At 43.9% G+C, this 12,949-nt stretch overlaps 1 protein-coding gene across 1 annotated transcript in view; it reads left to right on the top strand.

Annotated features, from left to right (window-relative positions):
- The first annotated feature begins 8,675 nt into the window (after positions 1-8,675).
- SPOP (speckle type BTB/POZ protein) overlaps positions 8,676-12,949 on the top strand; it is a 64,154-nt gene continuing 59,880 nt past the window's right edge. The window contains exon 1 of the mRNA XM_024743520.1: positions 8,676-8,697. The gene's annotated coding sequence lies outside the window, so the exon portion shown is untranslated. The remainder of the gene's footprint in view (positions 8,698-12,949) is intronic.

Genomic DNA, 12,949 nt, shown 5'->3' with positions numbered 1-12,949 from the left:
GAGGAACAGACGGATAAATTGAAGCTGGAGAATCAGCAGAGAATTAACCAGGGGAAGGTGAGGGTAGGGGCAGGGAAATCTGTGGAGAAGACTGTTCTGGGAAGAGATAAGAGCATGTGCAAAAAGAGAGAACTTGGTTTACTCAGGGAATTGAAAGTAGTTCTCTGTGTGACAGGAAACCTTACTGCTAGGTGCGGTGGGAAGCATAAGAGACCTCCTGGAGTCTAAGGCATAGGTCACTGATAAAGAGCCTTTCACCTCTATTAAGGAGTATGGTTTTTATATTGAGGGCAGTGAAGGGTGGAATGCAAAGAAGTGACTCGATCAGACTGACTTTTTAGAAATCTCACTCAGGCTGCCGAGCAGTCATGAACTGGAAGGGTGAAGACCAGAGGTTGGGAGCCCAGGGAGGAGGCTGCTGCAATCCCAGAAAGGACTGGGGAGGCGTCGGTGAAGACAGAAGGAAGTAGGCAGAACTGGGAGATAACTAAAGGCTGGAATTGTCGGAACTTGGTGTTGAATTAGAAGTGGGATTGAGGAGTCAAGGACACTTTCCTGTTCCCAGGCTTGAGCTACTTGGTGAGGCAAGAGAGCACCGGAGGAGAATCAGGTTTTACATCTGCTGAATCTTAGGTGCCTATGGACCATCCAACTGAAGATATCAGGTTGATAGTTGGATATGTAAGCGGAGCTCAAGAGAAAGACCTGGCTCAAGATCGATTTGGAATATTCTTTAGCAGATGGATGGCAGTGGAGCGGTGAGAATAAAGGAGCCATCTCGAGGCAAGAGAGGACAGTGTGAAAAGGAGAGGAACTGCACACAATCCACGGAAAGCTGATATTCAAAGGATGGCCAAAGGAAGAGCCTGTCAAGGAGACCGAGAAGGAGTAGCCAGAGAGGTAGAAGGAAAAACCAGAAGTAATGGTCGTCTGCTGTTGGCCCCCTGCGTTCATCTCCTCCTTCTGCCAAGAGGACCCTGAATTTCCTTTGGGGAATTCGCTCCTCCCCTGTTCTCAGTCCTGCGGTTTGGTTCATAGGGGAGACACGCTGGCTGGCTATTCCTAACCCTCCTGACCCACTCCCCACAGCCCTCCCACTTACTCTGTGTACTCCAGCCACACTAATTTTCCTTGAGTTTCTCAAAAACTCCATGTTCTCTCTGGCCTTAGGATCTTTATCTGCCTGGCCTGCTTTCCTTCCTCGTTCCCCTTCTCCACGCTCTTTGCCTACTAACCTTCCTTTCATGCTTCCAACCTTCTTTGACATTCCAGACAAGTCTAGGGTTTTCTGTGGTACATTCATTCATTCAGTATGTACTAAGCACCTTCTGTCCACGTGTCAGCACCGTGCTGAATGCTGGGACATTATGGAGAGCAAAAGAAACAAACAGGCTGGAGCCAACAATTGATTAGGAGAGATTGATAATAAACAAGTAAATACACAAGACAATTACAAATTATTGTTAGTGTTTTAAAGGAAGTAAACAGAGTACCAAGATACCAAGAAGGTCCTTATTCTAGATAAGGCAAGTGGTCAGAGAAGGTTCTCTGGGGCTGTAAAAATTAAACTGAGACCTGAAAGAAGAGGCAGAACCAGCCAATGTGAAGAGTTTAGGGGAAAATTGTTCAAGGTAGGGGGAATAGTAACCACAAATGCTCACGGAGGAAAGAGCTTGATGGGCTCTAGGAATTGATAGATGGCCAGAAGAAGATGAAATGAAGATGGGGAAGAAAAGAGCAACGGGGGACATAGTTGAATATGAGACTCTTAAAAGCAGTGGTACAAAGTTTAGGTTTTATTCTTGGTACAATGGGAAGCTATTCAAAGTTTTTAAGCAGGGGTGAAGCGTGATCTGACTTAAGTTTTAATTAGATTGCCCTGGTTGCTGAGTGAAGAATAGATTGAGGGACAGCAAAGAATTAGGAAGACCAGTTAGGACCCTCTTGCTGTGGTTCAGGCCAAGGAGAACTTGAATGGGACTGGGGAGATGCAGAGAAGTGGATGGATTCAAGGGATACTTTGAAACTAGAATTTATGGGAATTCCTGATGGATTAGAGGTAAGGTATTAGGGGAGATGGTGCCCAATTTCTGGCCTGAATGAGTGGATAGAGAACCAGACTGGCTTGGCTTGGACTACCCCAGCTCCCTTTGCTGCTCCCCCTTCCTTGGAACCCCTGTGGCAAATCTTCAGAAGCCCAGAGCTTGAGAGGCAAACATTGTTCAAAAACCCCTGGGCTGGAGAATCAGTATGGTCCCTTCCGGTTTTGAAATTTTTAAATTCTAAACTGAAAACTTTGTGAATAGGGACACTATTTCTATTTCTTTTGATTTCTCCTGTAGTTACCTCCGTAGAGCTCTGTACCTGGGGAGCATTCAGTAAGTGCTACCTGACTGTTCATTTGGGCACAGGCCTTCCATAATAGAATTTTAGATTAAATTCCCTTTTAAAAATAGGATTCTAATGTAGAATAAACTTTCAGTTGAAATCAATTCACCTTGATAAAGTAGAGCCATGGCAAGGATAATCTAAAATTGTAAAATCCGAAGTAATTTCTATTTGAGTGGAGGCAGAGAAAAAAAAAATGTTTTTCCTAAACAACTTATCTACATTTAGGTAAATGTTATTTTAGGGCGAATACCAACAGGTAGTGGATCAAGCCCATTCAGAATAGGGCCAAGAAACCACAGAACATAATTCATAACAGTGAATATAATCCATTTTTGGGTAATATATTCTCTCTTGAAAGCAAATATTGACCCTCTAAAACTTATTTTGAAACAATGACTTCAGGTAATTCTTAGAACCATTTTAAAGATGAACAAGATGGAGATGGAGCTGTGTGGCCAGTCCAGGACAAAAATCAAAGACAAGGTGGACTCAGACTTGCCATTTCCCCTCTTCTCTTTCCCACTGCTTCTCGTCTCCTTGATACTCCACTCTTCAGACATGATCTTTCCCAACCATCTGAAAAACTCAGAACTTCAATATCTATAAGCACATTGATCAAATCGTCAGATAAGCACACCATTCCAAGCCTTTTATAAAAGAGGGAAGTAAAGTAACAGAATGTCTTTTATATGCCAAGCACTTTTGAACAAACATGTCATTTGACGCTGCTTATTACCCTATGATGAATGCCCTGTTTCAAGGATGAGGTGGGAGGGTTGGTGGTCCAGCATCTGACGCCCTTCCTGTTTGGGATGAGTACCCTGCTGCGGACAGCGTCAGTGAGAAGGAGTGCTGAACGTTACACCGTGGACACCGTGGCAAGCGAGACCTTTCTTCGTCTCCCTCCTCACCGCCCCTCCCCCCTCCCCCATGGTGGTCAGGGCCCAGGATGTGGTCTAGGATTAGTCAACAGGGTGCTGCTGCCTGGGCTTTGGGTTTGCAGCCTGAGGCACACAGACAGAAGGAAGGTTAAACATCCTTTTGCAATGGCAGCAGCCGGAGCCATGTGTCTGCTGGTGGCACTTTGTGGCAGTGCCCAGCAGTTGGACCTCCTGGCCAGAAGGTCCTACTAAAGAAGGTTGCTGTTCTTCCTCCACTAGCCCTTGGTTTCTGCCGAATTTCCAAGACTGATTCTTCAGCTCCTGACAATTCTGGAAGCCAGAGATATTTCTTCAGTAAATTTCAGTTGGGGCTGATATAGCCAGCGTTGGGGCAGTTCTTACAACCAGAAACCTGACTGATCTGTGAGGAAACAGACCCTGAGGTCAAGGAGCTTGTTCAGGGACCCTGGCTAGCAAGTGTCAGTGTTCTGGCCGAGAAGCCCGTGCTGCTTTCTTTGATTCCATGCTTCCTGAAGAATTCTAAAGAACGGCACAAAAGAAAGGAGCGAGGATGGCACACCAATTAGAGTGAGGCTTGAAGACCAGCAGGCATGTGAACACTTACCCCCAAATCCACATTCAGTAATACATCCGTAAATAAGTGGGGTCTATTCTATTCTGTGTAGAGGGACTGGGCTATGTTCATATATTATTTCAGTTAATCCTCACAACGTTATGATATGGTGAGCATTATTTTCTCCATTGTTCATATGGAAAAACAGGCTCAGAGAAGCTCGTCCTAGTTTATATACAGAAAGCGATAGTGCTGGGTTTGAACTTGAGTCTCTGAGGCGGCTGGAGCTCATTCATTAAGCCACACCTGCTTCACTATGAAATTTAATCAATCAATAAATGTTTCATCGCTGCCAATTTTCTACTAACCCCGTCACAGCCCTAGCACAACCTCATCAGTGTGCTCTTGCTGGTATGCTTCCTTGAGTGTGGTCTTACGTCTGTATCCCAGGGGGTGTCACCTGTCACTTTAGACAGGACCATGCCTGTCTTCCTTCCTGAATTTCCACCTCCTATCCAGGCACTCATCTTCTATTCATTCCTGCCTGCCTCTACCTCCCCTACACCTTCAAGGGAAACCATACCTTTGCTTACTGGACTGTAAAATGGAGCTGAAGATCCTCATTGGCAGAATAAATACCAGACGTCTAGGGGTCTTTGGGACAGATTCCTTGCCCAGACCTGGCTCGTGATGGCCAAAGAACACTTTGTCATTTGTGTTTTGGATTAAGAAAACAAGTTCTGTGTGTTTCCTACCATCACAAAGAGCGGTGAATTGAATTGGTGCCATTGTAAGGTTGATTGTTGTTGCACAGATAAAAGCCTCATTAAGTCCCTCGTGAGGGGAGAGAAGAGGGGGTTCCTTGCTTGTTGTGGTTACAACAATGAAACAGTAAATGGAGGAAATAATGAAATAACTGCACTTCCTCCCCCCCCAAACCTCATCAAGAGGCTGGGTGAGTTTTTAATTAGTGCTGCGTTTTCAATAAATCCGTATCTGTACGTGGTACTGATTCTTTCCTGGATAAGGAAAGATAATAATGAGAATCCTATTTTTCAGCCCCACACTAAAGGGATGCCTAGTGTATTTAATCATGCTGTAGAAATCCTGGCAGCTTTCTCTGAGCCCAGCTTCTGCTCTAATTACATTTCTAGATTTTAGTAAATTGAAAGGGAAAATGTAGGAACAAAATAATTAAAACTGAAGAGGAAGTGCATATTAAAAAGGAGAAGCTGTTTAAAATTCTTCCACACGGTGCTTCCAAGGACATCTACAGTCGTTTAATCAGATCCACACCAAATCAAAGTCCTTTGTACAGAGGCTGGTGGGATCACATCTCAGGTGGGCGGTATGGTCCCCACAGTAGAATGGGAGCCTCATCACACCAGGCTACAGATGGAGATAGGACTCTTATGTCCTTTTAGCTCTCTGGAGATTCAGGGCCAGCCTGGACAAGCTGCTGGCACGGATTCACCAGCTCTGAGGAGTCACTTCCCAGGTCCCAGGCAGAATCTGACTAAACTGTAATGATTAGCCCCAGTTGTAAGGTAGCTAAAGCATGTTGTCCGTGCTTCCAGTTTCCTCCTTCTGCACCCCTTCCCACCTCCACGCTCCTCCCTCCAAGCAGTACCCCTTTTCTTTCTTCCCTGCCATCCTGTGAGATCTGAAGTCAAAAGAACAGGAACTGAACAGTTTCAGTGACACCAGGAATCAGTTACTTGTAACTGGTTACTGGGTTGCCTGGGGGGCACTCATTCTTCCCAAGGACCAAAACCCTCGCTGGCTTCAGCTAACAGAATGCAATGTTTGCTGCTGCTGATGAGTGAAATCTAATTGGAAAGTTTCAGGCACCAGCCTAATAGGTGACGAAAGTGCTTCTTGTTTTCAGTGGGGCAGGCACCGTAACCACATCACTGTTGAATTTAGGATCTCCATTTCTTGATCATTTTGGCTGAAATATGGGTTGAGCAAGCTTAAGGAGTTTAGAGTGTTTCGTCTGTCATTCCTAGGACATTTTAAGCTGTGGAATTGTAGGGTGTGCTTGCGTATTTGAAAGCGGAAGGCAGCCTGGCACTGTCACAGCCTCCCCTGTGGCTTTGCTCATGGGCTCCCAGCTTTCCCTGCTGAACAGACTCACCAGCCACCCAGAGCCAGGATGCACGTGGCAGGAGACAGTCCCACAGAAGCAGAGCTTCCGGTAGCTATCCCCAAGGCAGGGCCCACACTTTGTCACCCCACGACCCATAGATTCATCTGGTTGCTCCTTTGGATACGATGCCCTCTCGTGCATTTGTGTGCGTGTCTACGTAATGGTATAATCTCAGTATGGAAAAGAGACAACGCCTGTTCCAGATTTTTTGGCTTGATTCAGTAAGAATAATTTTTTTAAAGTTGAAGCTAAAGGAAAGAATTGTAACAATAACAAATATCCCATCACTGACGTTATGACTCTAACATAATAACGTGGAGATGACTTTTTTCTCCCAGGGCCAAGATGCTCTGAGACTTCCTGGTTTTTTTTGCCGGCACTGCACTGCATGCGGGATCTTAGTTCTCCGACCGGGGATTGAACCCATGCCCCTTGCAGTGGAAGCGTGGAGTCTTAACCACTGGACCACCAGGGAAACCCCTGAGACTTTTTTCTTTTACTCAACTCAGGAATCAGCCATAGCCCTTGGGGAGCTAGGATGTGAGACCAGCTGGGGACCCAGGTGTCCAAGACAATAAATTGTCACTTAATCAGCTTCCTTTCAGTTAAGCCACCTATATGCCTGCCTTCCCTCAAAAGAACGGTCCTTCTCCTTTCTGTTTCCAAATGCTCAGTTTTATGTTACTTAAAAGAGTCTCTAACAGCATCATAAAGTCTAAAAAATATTTTACTGACAGTTGGTTAGAAAAAAATGAGGTAAAGTTGTTAGTAATCCACACCCTGCTTGCAAGTATAAGTTGCTGTTGTTAAATGCCTTTATTGTTACGGCCACCCCACTCCCACTCTTGGTATGCCTCTATTTCGTCCTCGCACCTCCGCGAAGCCTGCCGCGTCCTACACGCGACCCCCTCCGAGTTCCCGCCTCTTTCTTCTCAGGCCCCTCCTTCCCCTCAAATCCTCGGGGCCTGGTGAGAACCGGGACGCATGCGCACTAGGGAAGGTAGGCGGAGTCTTGAAGCAGAGGGAGGAGGGGCATGAGAACCCAGAGAGGGGAGGGGAGGGGAGTAGAGGGGGCGGAGGCCGTGAGGGGTGGGGCCCGGCGGGTACGCGCTCGCTGCGTCGACGTGCTGACGCCATGACGCCCCGGCTGGTGTGTTTCGGTTCCCCCCCCCATAATTTTCCCAGCCCCATCCCCCTTGCCAAATAGTGAGCTGTCGCCTGCGGCGAGATGGGTGACTGCGCATGCGCGAGTGTGAACGAGCCAGGGGTGCTTGTTCGCTGCCCTCGGGGCGCATGCGCATCGCTGTGTTGCAGGGACCTGCGGGATAAAGAGACCCTTGACCACGCGCCTGCCTTCTTCCCGGGCAGTGGGCTAGCCTTGGTGCCAGATAGTGAGCCTGTTGCTTTTATCCAAAAGGGAGAATTTAAATTATTTAAGGGAGTTTATGGCAAAGCACAGTTCGCATCTTGTGTTGTCCTAGAGACTCCCAGGCTACAAACGCCTCCCAGAGCCAACATGCCCCACGCTGACCCTTCTTTTGAAACTGTCACTGCAGCTTCTAGTTCTAGCATTATTTTTCTTTCCTCGGATACTCCCATCGTCATGTTGTATCTTTAATGCAAACTTCCCCTAAATTTAGGAGTAGGTGCCCCAACCCATTCAATTATTCTGGCAGGGGATTTTGGTAGCCTTTCTAAGGAGGACTAGGGTCATAAAAAAGAAAGTAAGGGGAGTTTTCGTTTAGTAAAGTTATTTATTATTCTCACAGAACTAGATAAAGAGCGCAGGGTATAGGGCTTAGAGTAGTAATTGTAAATCAAGACGTCAGGGTTCTCTCATCTCCAGCCCTCCTACTTTGTGTGACCTATTTGCCTCTTTTTTGGTAAAAGATCTTCCTTAGTGCTTTCGTTTTAGCTGTACATTATTGATGCTCTGAACAGCACATGAAAACAAAAGCAATCTGAAACTACTGGTGGACAATAAATTACCCAGTGGACGTTTTAATTTTAAGTAACAAGAGTGGTGTTTCTTTTACATTTGCAAATAACAAAGAGCAAATTTTTAAAAATTAACTTTAAGGTACAGTAATATTTCAGTGATCTAGAACCAGGGTTTTCAGTTGGCAGATTACACGTGGTCCCTTAATTTACTCCTTCCTGTGTTGCCACTGCTTTGGATACTTGCTGCTTCTTACCTCTGCCATCAGAACAGAGTGAGGAGTTAATAAACTGTTACAAGCAAAAGATGTGCTGAATAGCATTGAAATGAATAACTAAATTGTTGGGGGTGTGTGTGCACATTTTCTGTGTTTTTCAGTTGTCGTTGCCAACCTTGTCTCCTATCTGGATAACTTAGGAATGGGACATATTAGTGAGCCTTATTTTCTCTTCTCTTTCCTTTGTGTTCTTTCTTTGGTATTCGCCTCTCAAGGCTTTTTTTTTTTTTTTGCTGCCATTCTTAACTCTAGGACCTTATGTTCTTGGGCCTTAAAGTATATATATATATTTTTCACTTCCCCATTTAACTCTGGCCTTCTCATGGTTCAGCTGTCTTTTGTGCTGTTTTCTGTTGCCATGGTTATAGCTGGAGCCAAGAGAGGACACAGAGGAAGCACAGGAATTTGGGGGGCCATATATTTTCTTGTGTCCTGTGAAAGAGCTGGAGACTCATCGTTTTTTTCCTTGTGTGAAGACTGAGGAGTGTAAGTTATTGTGACAGCTTCACACTTAGGCTGGGGGTGGCTGGTGTCCATTTGGTACTTTGGGACTTCTCCTTTTAGAGCTCTTCACAGTGGTTAGTTTGGTGCTTGGAGATGTTTAATGTTGCCTATGTCCAGACTTCCATCAGGTAGTCTGGTAAAATCTTGTAGTAAAGCTATGGAGGTAATAAATGTCCATTTCTCTTCTCAGTAGGCTTCTGTCCTGTAGGATGCTTTGTTTTTATCTGATTGAATTTACTGAAGTCTCCTGTAAAATTTTCATGGTATGAAGACATGAAATGCTTTTAGGTTAAGATAATATTAATTAAATAATTCGAACTGGTGCAGAGCCATGTTTAAAAACATAACTCTTTAAATGGGTAACACATGTACATACATATGAAATAAAACTCAAACGCTACACAGAGAGAGGGAAGAATCTTTCTTCTCCTGTCCTCCTTTCATCGTTCTAGTTACCTCCCTCAAAGGAAACTGTTGTTACCTGTATTTTGTTTACCTTTCGAGAGGTAATGCTTTTATAAGCATATACAACTATGTATTCGTTGGTATTTTGTTTTTATTTGTTGTTTATACAAATAAGATACTATACCCACTGTTCTGCACTTTGCTTTTCTTTACTTAGTATATCTTGGCTGTCATTTCATATAGTACATAGAGTACCTCTCCCGTTTTGAAAGATGGCAGATATTCCACTGTGTAGATGTACCGTCATTCAGCCAGCTCTTATTGGATACTTAGGTTGTTTTCAGTGCTACAGTTAACTCCTTGTATGTACTTTTTATGTACATGGGTGTCTGTTGGATAAATTCCTAGTGGAAGGATATATGCGTTTTTAATGTTGTTAGATATCGCTAAATTGCTTTCCATGGAGGTTGTATTTATATTCCTGCCAGCAGTGTATGAGTCTGCCTCTTTTCTCACCAACACTGTATTATCAAATTTTAAAAATCTTTGTGCAGGGGACTTCGCTGGTGGCCCAGTGGCTGAGAATCCACGCTTCCACTGCAGGGGGTATGGGTTTGATCCCTGGTCAGGGAGCTAAGATCCTACATGCCGCGCGGCGCTGCCAAAAAAAGAAAAAAAAAAAAGTGTGCACTCTTTTGTCTAAGTTTTTAAAGTTCATTATGTAGCTTGTTAAGATTCATTACACCCAGGAGTTGTGGATAAATACTGTCACTGTTTTGCAGATGGGGGTGGTGGTGATAGACATTGTTGGACTGAAGAATAATGTCATGAGAATAAAGTTGTATGCCTGGGTAACACGGGAAATCCATTAACAACGCTAGGAAGACATGTAGAACCTATATTCTAATTTCTCCCTTTAACTCTTGCTGCTAGTTTCTCTATGTGAAATTCTGTAAGCCCATAAGTGATGTTTGATGATCTCTTTTTGATAGCAGTGACTCAAAATTGTTTATATGAGCGAACTGCCATTCTGTTGAGGAGTTGAAAAGCTAACCCAGTTAGTTAAGGTGCTTTTCTGAGTGCCTGCACAGAATACTGCTACTGGTACTTTTATTTTTTTAATTTTTATTTTATTTACTTTTTTTTTAATGGGATAGTTGTTTTACAATGTTGTGTTAGTTTCTACTGTACAGCGAAGTGGAGTTCCCTGTGCTATACAGCAGGTTCTCATTAGTTATCTATTTTATACATATTAGCGTATATATGTCAATCCTGATCTCCCAGTTCGTCCCACCATCCCCCCACTTGGTGTCCAGACGTTTATTCTCTACATCTGTGTCTCTGTTTCTGCCTTGAAAACCGGTTCGCTACTGGTACTTTAAAAAAGTCTGCTAGGGGCTTCCCTGGTGGCGCAGTGGTTGAGAGTCCGCCTGCCGATGCGGGGGACGCGGGTTCGTGCCCCGGTCCGGGAGAATCCTACATGCCGGGGAGCGGCTGGGCCCGTGAGCCATGGCCGCTGAGCCTGCGCGTCCGGAGCCTGTGCTCCGCAACGGGAGAGGCCACAACAGTGAAAGGCCCGCATACCGCAAAAAAAAAAAAAAAAAAAAAAAAAGTCTGCTAATTGCAGAATTTGTGCTTCCTTATGAGCTGTGAGAAAATAGAAAAGAATTAAAAGATGTCTGTGCTGGAAGGAGCTTACAGTTTTATTGGAAAACCAAATCTGAATATATCAAATTATAAGAGAACAATTAGAAAACAGAACAGGAACAGAAATATACTGTGCTACATGCTGAGAGGACTTTGTAAAGAAGTGATTAAGATTTAGAGGCGAGGTCATTTGGAAGGCCTTCCGGGAGGAAGTACATTTTGAGCTCCCCCCCCAACAACTGCTTAAGTGAAAAATTTTAAACATACAGAAAAATTGAAAGAACACTACCGTTATCACCTTTATACCAGTTATCCCCTAGATTCAACAATTTTTCATGTTTTCTATATTTGCTTTATCTATGTATGTGTCTTTATATATAATATATAAATCTTTATATTGTAGATATCATGACACCTTAATACTTTAATGCTTTACTTTAGATGCATCTTTTTAAAATAAAGACATTGTTTTAGTTAATTGTTCTTACATTGTCACAGCTGAGGCAATTAACAATACTTTTCCTAATACCATCTAATATCCAGTTCATGTTCAGATTTTCCCAATTGTCTCCAGTGCAGCACTTGTTAGCTATTGGTATTTTTTTCTCCAAACATGTCTCTTTAGTCTCTCTTTTTTTTTTTTTTTGCGGTATGTGGGCCTCTCACTGTTGTGACCTCTCCTGTTGCGGAGCACAGGCTCCGGACGCGCAGGCTCAGCAGCCATGGCTCACAGGCCCAGCCGCTCCGCGGCATGTGGGATCTTCCCAGACCGGGGCACGAACCCGTGTCCCCTGCATCGGCAGGCGGACTCTCAACCATTGTGCCACCAGGGAAGCCATAGTCTCTCTTTTTTTTTAAAAGTCTTTATTGAATTTGTCACAATATTGCTTCTGTTTTTTTTTTATAAATTTATTTATTAATTTGTTTTTATTTTTGGCTGTGTTGGGTCTTTGTTGCTGCTCATGGGCTTTCTCTAGTTGAGGCAAGCAGGGGGCACTCTTTGTTGCGGTGTGTGGGCTTCTCACTGTTGTGGCTTCCCTTGTTGCAGGGCACGGGCTCTAGAGTGCAGGCTCAGTAGTTGTGGCACACGGGCTGAGTTGCTCTGTGGCATGTGGGATCTTCCTGGACCAGGGCTCGAACCTGTGTCCCCTGCATTGGCAGGCGGATTCTTAACCACTGCGCCACTAGGGAAGCCCCCTTCTGGTTTTTTGTTTTGTTTTGTTTTTTTGGTCACGAGACATGTGGGATCTTAGCTCCCCGACCAGGGATCGAACCCGCACCCCCTGCATTGTAAGGTGAAGTCTTAACCACTGGACCGCCAGGGAAGTCCCCTCTTAAGTCTCTTTCTCAATCTAGAACCCTTTATTTAGGAGCCATGCAGTATTGCCTTTTTGAAGAGGCCAGGCCATCTGTCTTATATAACATCACTTCTGGAATTTTATGAGTGTTTCCTCACAGTTTCATTTAATTTGTTCCTTTATCTCTGTATTTCCTACAAACTGGCAGTGAAGTCTTGGTTAGATTCAGGTTAAACATTTTTGGTAATAATACTTCATAGGTGATGCTATGTACCTCGTATCACATCACAGTAAGAGAAACATCATGTCATAATGTCTGACTGTTAATGGTGATGAACTTGTTTGTTCAAGATCATAAATACCAGCTCTCTCCACTGTAAAGACTCTTTTCCCCTTTGTAATTAGCAAGTAATCTGTAGAGTGGTGACACTTTGGCGTGATAGTGTTTTACTTCTCCAGCAACCTTTCACCTGATGATGATCCTTGCCTGAATCAGTTATTTCTTTGGTTATTACGAAATGGTAATTTTCGAATTCTGCCATTCCTTTGCCTTCCATCTTCTGTAAAGATTTCCATCATCAGTTAGGAATAAATCATAATTTCTTCCCAAAAGTTCAGGTAAATTCTTAATTTTCCCTTTAGCAATTTTCTGAGTAAGGAGTTGGTATACCTTTAATGATAGCAAATGAATTGTTTCTTTTTCTTGCTCTCTTGGTTTTAGTATCATTATAAACGCGTGGATTTTAATTTAGTCTATGTTTTACCAATAATTATAGCCGTTTTTTGATACTCAAAATGTCCCATATTTGACCTGTGGGAACCCTTAAGCTTGGTGTATGAATGCTTCTAGTAAAAGAAGTCCCTGGATCATTTTGTATTTTTCT

This window comes from Neophocaena asiaeorientalis, unplaced genomic scaffold, assembly GCF_003031525.2.
Source record: "Neophocaena asiaeorientalis asiaeorientalis breed wild unplaced genomic scaffold, Neophocaena_asiaeorientalis_V1.1 scaffold1, whole genome shotgun sequence".
In the NCBI taxonomy this organism is placed as follows: Eukaryota; Metazoa; Chordata; class Mammalia; order Artiodactyla; family Phocoenidae; genus Neophocaena; species Neophocaena asiaeorientalis.
The sequence above is the reverse complement of the archived record's forward strand: the minus strand, read 5'-3'. Positions and strand labels throughout refer to the sequence as shown.